General features: G+C 36.3%; 1 protein-coding gene across 1 annotated transcript in view; it reads right to left on the minus strand.

The window, feature by feature from the left end:
* LOC115304355 (olfactory receptor 6C65-like) overlaps window positions 1-8409 on the minus strand; it is a 15121-nt gene that overhangs the window by 356 nt on the left and 6356 nt on the right. The window lies entirely within an intron of this gene.

Raw genomic sequence — 8409 nt, forward strand, 5'->3', positions numbered from 1 at the left:
TTCCTGAGGAAAAAATACATGGGGGTCTTCAGGTGGGAATCCATCAGGGTAAGAATGATGATAGTGAGATTTCCAGTAACACTCAGTACATACATGAGAAATAGAAAGAAGAAAATGACAACCTGTATTTCTGGATTATCAGTCAGACCCAGGAGGATGAAGTCAGTCACTGATGTTCTATTTTTCATTTCTGGTGGTGCTTTTTCACAAATCTTAACGGCAAAATCAATACAGACATCAAGAAATCTGTTAGACTAGATTAATATCTGCACATATTTTTAAAAATGATTATTTTAATTCAACATAAATATCTGGGACTTAAATTTTTTTGTTTCTATAAACACATTCCTCATTTTCCCTAATTCTATATATATTTTCTGTGTTTAATATCAGTCTTTTTACTCTGAATAATGTAATCTGATTTATTGCTACATGATTACTCTGCCTCCATTTTTACAAATGTTACATGGTAAATATATTGATTGAACATGAGCTCTTTTCATTTTTTATTTTTTCCTAAAATATAGAGGACATTATGTATCTTTTTCTTATGTCATCTTTCCTGAACTTAAAATTCCTACTGCTGATGGAAATTAGTGACCAATCCAACCCTAATGAGTACTTTCTAGTGAAAATTCTAAGTGTTCTTTTTAAGAGGTAGTGAATACTACCTCTATTAGTTTGTTTATTGCCCTTCTCATTGTAAAAACTCAGAAACTGAGTCATTCTAATGTTGCATTATGAACTTTTATGTATGTTAAACAATAGCTTATATAAATAGTATCCGTATTTTTTCAAGCCATTATACACTGTATTCCTAGATACTTTTTGAGCCTTTGAACTCCAATCTTTATTCTTGATTCTCTAAAAAGAGGTGTCTTTCCAAACCAAGAATCAAAGTCTTAACTGTAGAGAACAATCTGGTGGTTACCAGAGGAGAGGAAGATGGGGGATGAATGAAATAAGTCACAGGGATCAAGGAGTGTCCTTGTCATGATGAGCACTGGATGGCGTATTGTTGGATCGCTGTATGTACACCTGAAACCAATATGACAGTATATGTTCACTATATTGGATTTAAAATTATAAAAAGGTGTCTATATATGAAAATTTAATTAACTTAGTGATATTTTATTTCAAAATTTCTAATAATTTAAAAAATCTAGTCAATAGTTGAATATCAAAAAATATGTCCAAAGAATATTGTTAATGATGTTCAGAAATACTTACATACAGAAATTATATCCAGATACCTTACATATGTTATTTAGAACTATCTTGAACACCCACACCAGGAATATCTGTCTTTCTAAAGTATAAATGTACCAAAATTAAAGAACGTATTCCATATTTTGGTTAATTGGCAAAAATTACATTTAAAATATTTGTATATTTCAGTTTATTGATTACAATATTGAATACATATTATTATATATATTATTTATATAAGACATATAATATATAATGTATATTAGGTATATATTACATATCATATTTTATGATATTTACAAAATATTCATATATATATGGAAAGAAACACACCAAAGGGTAATCAATGCTATGTAATGAATATAAGTTGAAACAAAAGATGAATATAAACTGAGAATACTTACAGGTTATTAAAAGGTTGATGGTTATTGTGAAACACGGAATGCAAACTAATGCCCTCAATTATGTTAAATCAAAAGACAAACGGTAGGCTAGTGGAGAAATAACTGTTTTTCCTCTCTTCCCACAAAACAGTATATTTCTTCATAAAACTTTGATGTTTTATCTCAAAACATCTAATGGACCAATTTTCTCATGTTTTCTTCCACTGTTATCCCAAATCTGGAATCTTCAAATATTCCACCTGCCATCTTCATATCAAATTTTCAGATAGAAGTCATAAAAGAAAAACAACCTAGAAATATTTTTTGATAAGTTATTCAGACATTTCACAGAGGGCCATTTCCATTTATTTTTCTTAGTTAAAAAGTAAACCTAGCACTTTCAATGTGTTTTGCTACAGAAATACTTTTTTACTTCAGAAATATCCTTTGGGGGAAAATTCTAAATGACTTTTGGGAAAATAGTAATGGGACACTGATGAATCATGCGCAAGATCAACTTTGGTGAGTATGTTTTAATTAGTTTATTATGGCACTCATGTCCCAGGAGAAGTCAAATAAATTATCCAGTAGGATGAGGCCCAGATATTTGGGGCAGGGAGTCTTTGCAAAAATAAACCAACATTTTCTAATGTTCATATTCCTAAAGACCTGTGTATCATTCTTAACTCTGTGGAGAATCAGTTCAAAGTGTAAAAGGCAAACTGGCAGAGAACTATGGGGAAAAAAGTGCTTAGTTCCACTACCTATGAAATAACTTTAGAAATACTGAAGTCTTTTGAGATATGTCATTCCAGCTGTAATTTCCTTAGGAAATACTTCTTCCAATTGAGTTAAATAATTAATTTACATATAAAATTAGGAGCAACTTAAATTTCACCTTTACATTTCTATTTACTTCCAACATATTAGTATAAAATCCAAGATATATTTTATTAAATAATGTTGACCAAAGCTATTTTTTACTAATGAGCATATTAATGTCCATTCCACAGAGAATCAATGTAATGCTAAAAAAATCCTTGAACAATATCTTCTTGTTAAAACATACTATATAAGTGAAAACTAGGATATGAATTACCTTTGTATAACCAATAGTGGTACTTCACAAACAGATTTAGCTAATAATTGGATTATCATAGATTTTATCATCATTGTACAGACAAGTACACTTTAAGAAAATATCACAATATGGACATTTTCAATTTAAAAGAGTTGTATTCATGTGATATGTATAATTTTAAGGATTTTATAGCTAATTAGGAAATACTCATTTTAAGTAATAGTTAATCATTTGATATTAGCATAAACATTTCCAGCATTATTTTAAATGGCTGGATATGGTTTAACTTTATGGATATGCCATGAGGAATCAAGTCTTTTTTGCTGAGCATTTAAATTTTCCCCAGTATGAATAATATTCAAATGCATAGACACATATACATCTTGGCATTGTTGTACGTTTACCTTTTGAGAGTTAAGTTTCCACAAAAAGAGTAACTGATTATAAATTTGGATACTTAAAATGTTCATACATATTTACATATTTCTCTAGAGTAGTGGTTGTTTATATTTCATAATTTAATAAGAATAGTTATTTTAACACAAACTCGTCATGCAAAAGATGAATATCAGTGAAACCTTGGATTGTGAGTAATTTTTTGGAGAGTGTTCTGCAGGACGAGCAAATGTTTCTAATACATTTTAACTTGATAAACGAGTGATGTCTTTCAGTACAAGTAATATGTGACGTGAACATCATATGGTCACAACTGTGCCAATGGTTCTTGGAATTGGCTTTGATATACTAGTGCACTGGATAACAAGCATGCTTCTGGAATGACTTATGCTCCCAAACCAAGGTTTTACTGTATGTTCATCTCTTACCAATGTGATAGAGAATAAAATGACACTGCCACTACCTCTTTAGGATGAAGATTTTATATATAACTATACATAACCTCAAATATAGCATTGTGAAAATCATCCTGCAAATCCACATCTGGGTGTATATCCACAAGAATTGAAATCAGAATTTCAAAGAGATATATTTATTGCAACCTTACTTACAAAGGCCAAGGTACAGAAACAAACTAATTGCCCACTGATAGATGAATGGATAAAGAAAACGTGCTTTCCACATAAAATGGAATAGTATTAAGAATTAAAAAGGAAGGATATTTTGACATGGTGCAATATCAATGATGCTTGAGGGTAATATGCTAATTTTATTAAGCCAGACATAAAAGTACAAATATTGTATAATTCCTCTTACACTGAAGTACCTAGACCAGTCAAAATCACAGAAATAGTAAGTGGAATGGTGGTTGTCAGGGGCAGTGGGGAGAATACCTGTGATACAACACCGTACTTATAGTTGACAATACTATATTGTGTGCTTAAACATTGTAAAGAGCATAGGGGCACCTGGAAAGCACAGTCAGTTAAGCTTCTGACTTTGGCTCGGGTCATGATCTCGCAGTTCATGGATTTGAGCCCTGCGTCAGACTCTGTTGGCAGCTCAGAGCCTGGAGCCTACTTCAGATTCTGTGTCTCCTCTCTCTGCCCCTTCCCCATGCATGCTCTGTGTGTCTGTGTTCATCTCTCTCTGAAAAATAAATAAACGTTAAAAAAATTTTAAAGTTTAAGAGAGTAGATCATTTTTTTAAAAATTTATTTAAGATATAAGCAGGAGCCTGGTTGGGGAAGGAGCCAAGATGGCGGAGAGGAAGGGAGCTCTGTAAACTCTGACTGCCCCATCTATTGAACTGAGAAGGATATTACTCTCATCTGCAAGAGCGGAAGGAGAAAATACGGACTCCAGAAAGAAGACAACCTCAAAGATACCTGAGTGAGTGAGTGCGAACTGGGGAAATTGAAAAATGGGCCAGCCCTAGAAGGGCAGGCAGGTTGGAGCCCCAGCCCAACATTGGGCAAGTGTGTGGAGCCCGAGACAAAGGGAAGAGACAGAGAGACTGAACAAGCTCATAGTACTGTCTCTGGGGAAGAGATAAAGAACATTTAACCGCGCTTGGAGAGAGAAACTCTCACTCCGTATATAACAGCTGGGTAGCCCAAACCCTGAACCCAGGTGGCACAAGGGAAAGAACAGCTTCCAGCCCTGAGCCATCCCAGCGGGGAGTTGGCGGCCATGGCGGCAGAGCCAGGAGTGCTCACTACGACCTCAGGTGTGGGAGTGGGAGCACGCACCTCATTTCCACAGCACAACTCGCCCTCAGCATTGGCCACGCGATTCAAATCCCTGGTGCCAACAGGGAAAAAATAGCCCCCACCCCTATGCAATCCTGGCAGGGAGTTGGCACTGTGGAGGCCGGGGAGCACACTCCAGGTGCAGGAGCGTGCAGCTCATTTCCAGCAGCACCCAGCGCCTCAGGCGGCAGCAGAGTGAATACCCAGTGCCAAGACACTGCTCCCTCCCGCTAGGTGATGGCTATACCGACGACTGGGGACTGGGAGTCTGCAGCAGTGTCTGTGAGGGCGTGCACTACACCTCTTGCACACACCTCGCCTCAGGCAGGGGCAGCGCAAATCCCAGCCTGAGCCAAGAGAAACTGATCCCTCCCCCTAAGAAGCCAGCCACCAAAGCAAGTACATCTCATCTGTGGTAGCATAAAATGCATGGACTAGGACTTTGAACTGAGGCAGGCCTGGAAAATATAACTTGGCTCAGCTGTGTCACAAGGAAATTGGACACATTAGAGTGGGCTACAGTGATTAGTTCCAGAGGAGCTGGGCATGCCACCATTCTACTCTCTGCAGTCACCAAGGCAGAGCCTCTGAGAGCAGCCTCCTAGCCTACCACACCAAACCACGCCCATCCACAAGGGGAAGTGCTGTTTTTTTTTCTTTTATTCTTCCTTTTTCTTTTTTTTCTGTACTTATTTATTATTATTATTATTACCTTTTTTACTTAAAATTTAAAAAAATTTTACCCCATATTTTCCCTTCTCCCTCTTTTTTTTTCTTTCTTACAATCCAGATATATTCTCCTGTATCTCATCCTTGCCTCTCCCCTCAACGGGTCATACACTTTTAGACTGTCCATTGTCTTTGTTGCCTCTGATCCCCTTTATTATTTTTTTCTTCTCTTCTTTTCATCTCTTCCCTCTCCATTTTCTTTGTTTCCTTCCCCCTTTTAATTTGTTTGTTTGTTTTATTTGTCTGTGCGTTTGTGTGCTTCTGTTCCCTCTGTGTTTGTCTGTCTGTGTTCCTTCTTAGGGCTACATCAAGAAACAAGCCAAAGTGTGCATGACGGCGAGTCCCAAATATCACTGAGTAGGGAAAGAAAATATTCAAAGGCACAACAAGAGAAACTGAGAGATACCATTAAAAGAATATTACCTGAAAGGACAGGCCCTGGACAGTCAACAAGCTCCGTTAAAAGAGCAATATTAACAGGTGCACATGCACAACGAACTTTCTAAAGGTGACAAGAGACAGAAAACTAGCAAAAATGAGAAAACGAAGGAACTCTCCCCTGAAGAACCTCCAGCAAGAAGTCACAGCACAGAACTGCTCAAGGCAGATCTAGACAACATACCGGATCAAGAATTTAAAAAAACTTGTCATAAAATTAATCACTGGGGTTGAAAAAAGCATCAAAGAATCAACTGAGACAATGACTAGGGACTTTCAAAATAAGTGTGATGAGTTTAAAAAGGCTATAAATGAGGTGAGTAACAGAGGCAGCCACCTCAAGGATTGATGAGGCAGAGAGAAGAATAGGTGAATTAGAAGATATAGTTATAGCAAAAGAGGAAACAGAAAAAAAGAGAGAGAAACTGATCCAGGCAGGAAAGGAGAATTCGAGACCTGAGTGATACCATCAAACGGAACAACATCCCTTTCATAAGAATTCCTGAAGAGGAAGACAGAGAAAAAGGCCCAGAAGGGACACCAGACCAAATCATAACTGATAATTTCCCAAATCTGGGAAAAGAAATAGACATTCAAATTCAAGAGGCACAAAGAACCCCCTTAAGAGGTAATTTGAATCGACCTTCTGCACGACATATCATAGTGAAACTGGCAAAATATAAAGATAAAGAGAGAATTCTGAAAGCAGCTAGGGAGAAAAAGGCCCTCACATACAAAGGGAAAACTATCAGAGTGGTTACAGACCTATCTAATGAAACTTGGCAGGCTAGTAAGGAATGGCAGGAAATCTTCAATGTGATGAACAGAAAAAACATGCAGCCAAGAATCCTTTATCCAGCAAGCCTGTCATTCAAAATAGGAGAGATAAAAGTGTTAGCAAATAAGCAAAAATTGAGAGAATTCATGACCACCAAACCAACCCTACAAGAAATCCTAAGAGGGACTCTATGAGGGAAATATTGCAATGAATACAAGGTGCCAGAGACACCACTATAAACATGAATTCTACGGAGAACACAATGACTCTAAACCCACATTTTCCAATAATAACACTGAATGTAAATGGACTGAATGCTCCAACCAAACGACACAGGGTAATAGAATGGATAAAAAAAACAAAATCTACCTATTTTCTGTCTACAAGAGACTCATTTTCAACCTGAAGATAAATTCAGGTTGAAAGTAAAGGGATGGAGAAATATCTATCATGCAACTTGAAGCCAAAAGAAAGCTGGAGTAGCCATACTTATATCAGACAAACTGGATGTTAATGTAAAGGAAGTAACAAGAGATGAAGGACATTATATAATAATTACAGGGTCTCTCCATCAGGAAGTGCTAACACATATAAAAATCTATACACCAAATTCGGGAATGCCCAAATACATAAAACAATTAATTGCAGACAGAAACAATATTATTAAGAATGTGCTAATTGAAGGAGACTTTAATACTCCACTGACAGCGATGGATAGATCAACCAGTCATAAAATCACTAAAGAAGCAATGGACCTGAACAACACATTGGAACAGATGGAATTGACAGATATATTTAGAATGCTGCATCCTGAAGTTAGGAAAGTCACATTCTTTTCGAGTGCACATCGCACATTCTCCAAAATAGATCACTACTGGCGCATAAAGCAGCCCTGCATAAATATAAACCAATAGAGATCATACCATGCACACTTTCAGATCACAGTGCTATGAAACTTGAAATGAACAACAGGAAAAAGTCTGGAAAACTTCCAAAAATGTGGAGGTTAAAAACCACCCTACTAAAGAATGATTGGGCTAATCAGGCAATTAGAGAAGACATTAAAAAATATATGGAAACAAATGAAAACGAAAATACAACAATCCAAAATCTCTGGGCTGAAGCAAAGGCAGTCTTAAGAGGAAAGTATATTGCAACCCAGACCAATTTCAACAAATTAGAAAAAACGCAAATTCAAAATCTAATGGAGGACCTACTGGATCTAGATGGGAAGCAGCAAGAGCACCCAAACCCAGCAGAAGAAAAGAAATAATAAAGATCAGGGCAGAAATAAACAATATAGAATAAAAAAAAACAGTCGCGGAAATCAATGAAACCAAGAGTTGGTTTTTAGAAAAAATAAACAAAATCGATAAACCTCTAGCCAGGCTCCTCAGAAAGAAAAGAGAGAGCACCAAAATAGACAAAATCATGAACGAAAAGGATCTATTACAACCAATCCCTTAGATATACAAGCAATCATCAGAGATTACTATGAAAAATTATATGCCAGCAAACTGGACAACCTAGAAGAAATGGACAAATTCCTAAATGCACATGCACTGCCAAAATTCAAACGGGAAGAGATAGAAAGCATGAATAGACTGATTACCAGTGAAGAAATTGAATCTGTTATCAAAAAAT

This window comes from Suricata suricatta, chromosome 10, assembly GCF_006229205.1.
Source record: "Suricata suricatta isolate VVHF042 chromosome 10, meerkat_22Aug2017_6uvM2_HiC, whole genome shotgun sequence".
In the NCBI taxonomy this organism is placed as follows: Eukaryota; Metazoa; Chordata; class Mammalia; order Carnivora; family Herpestidae; genus Suricata; species Suricata suricatta.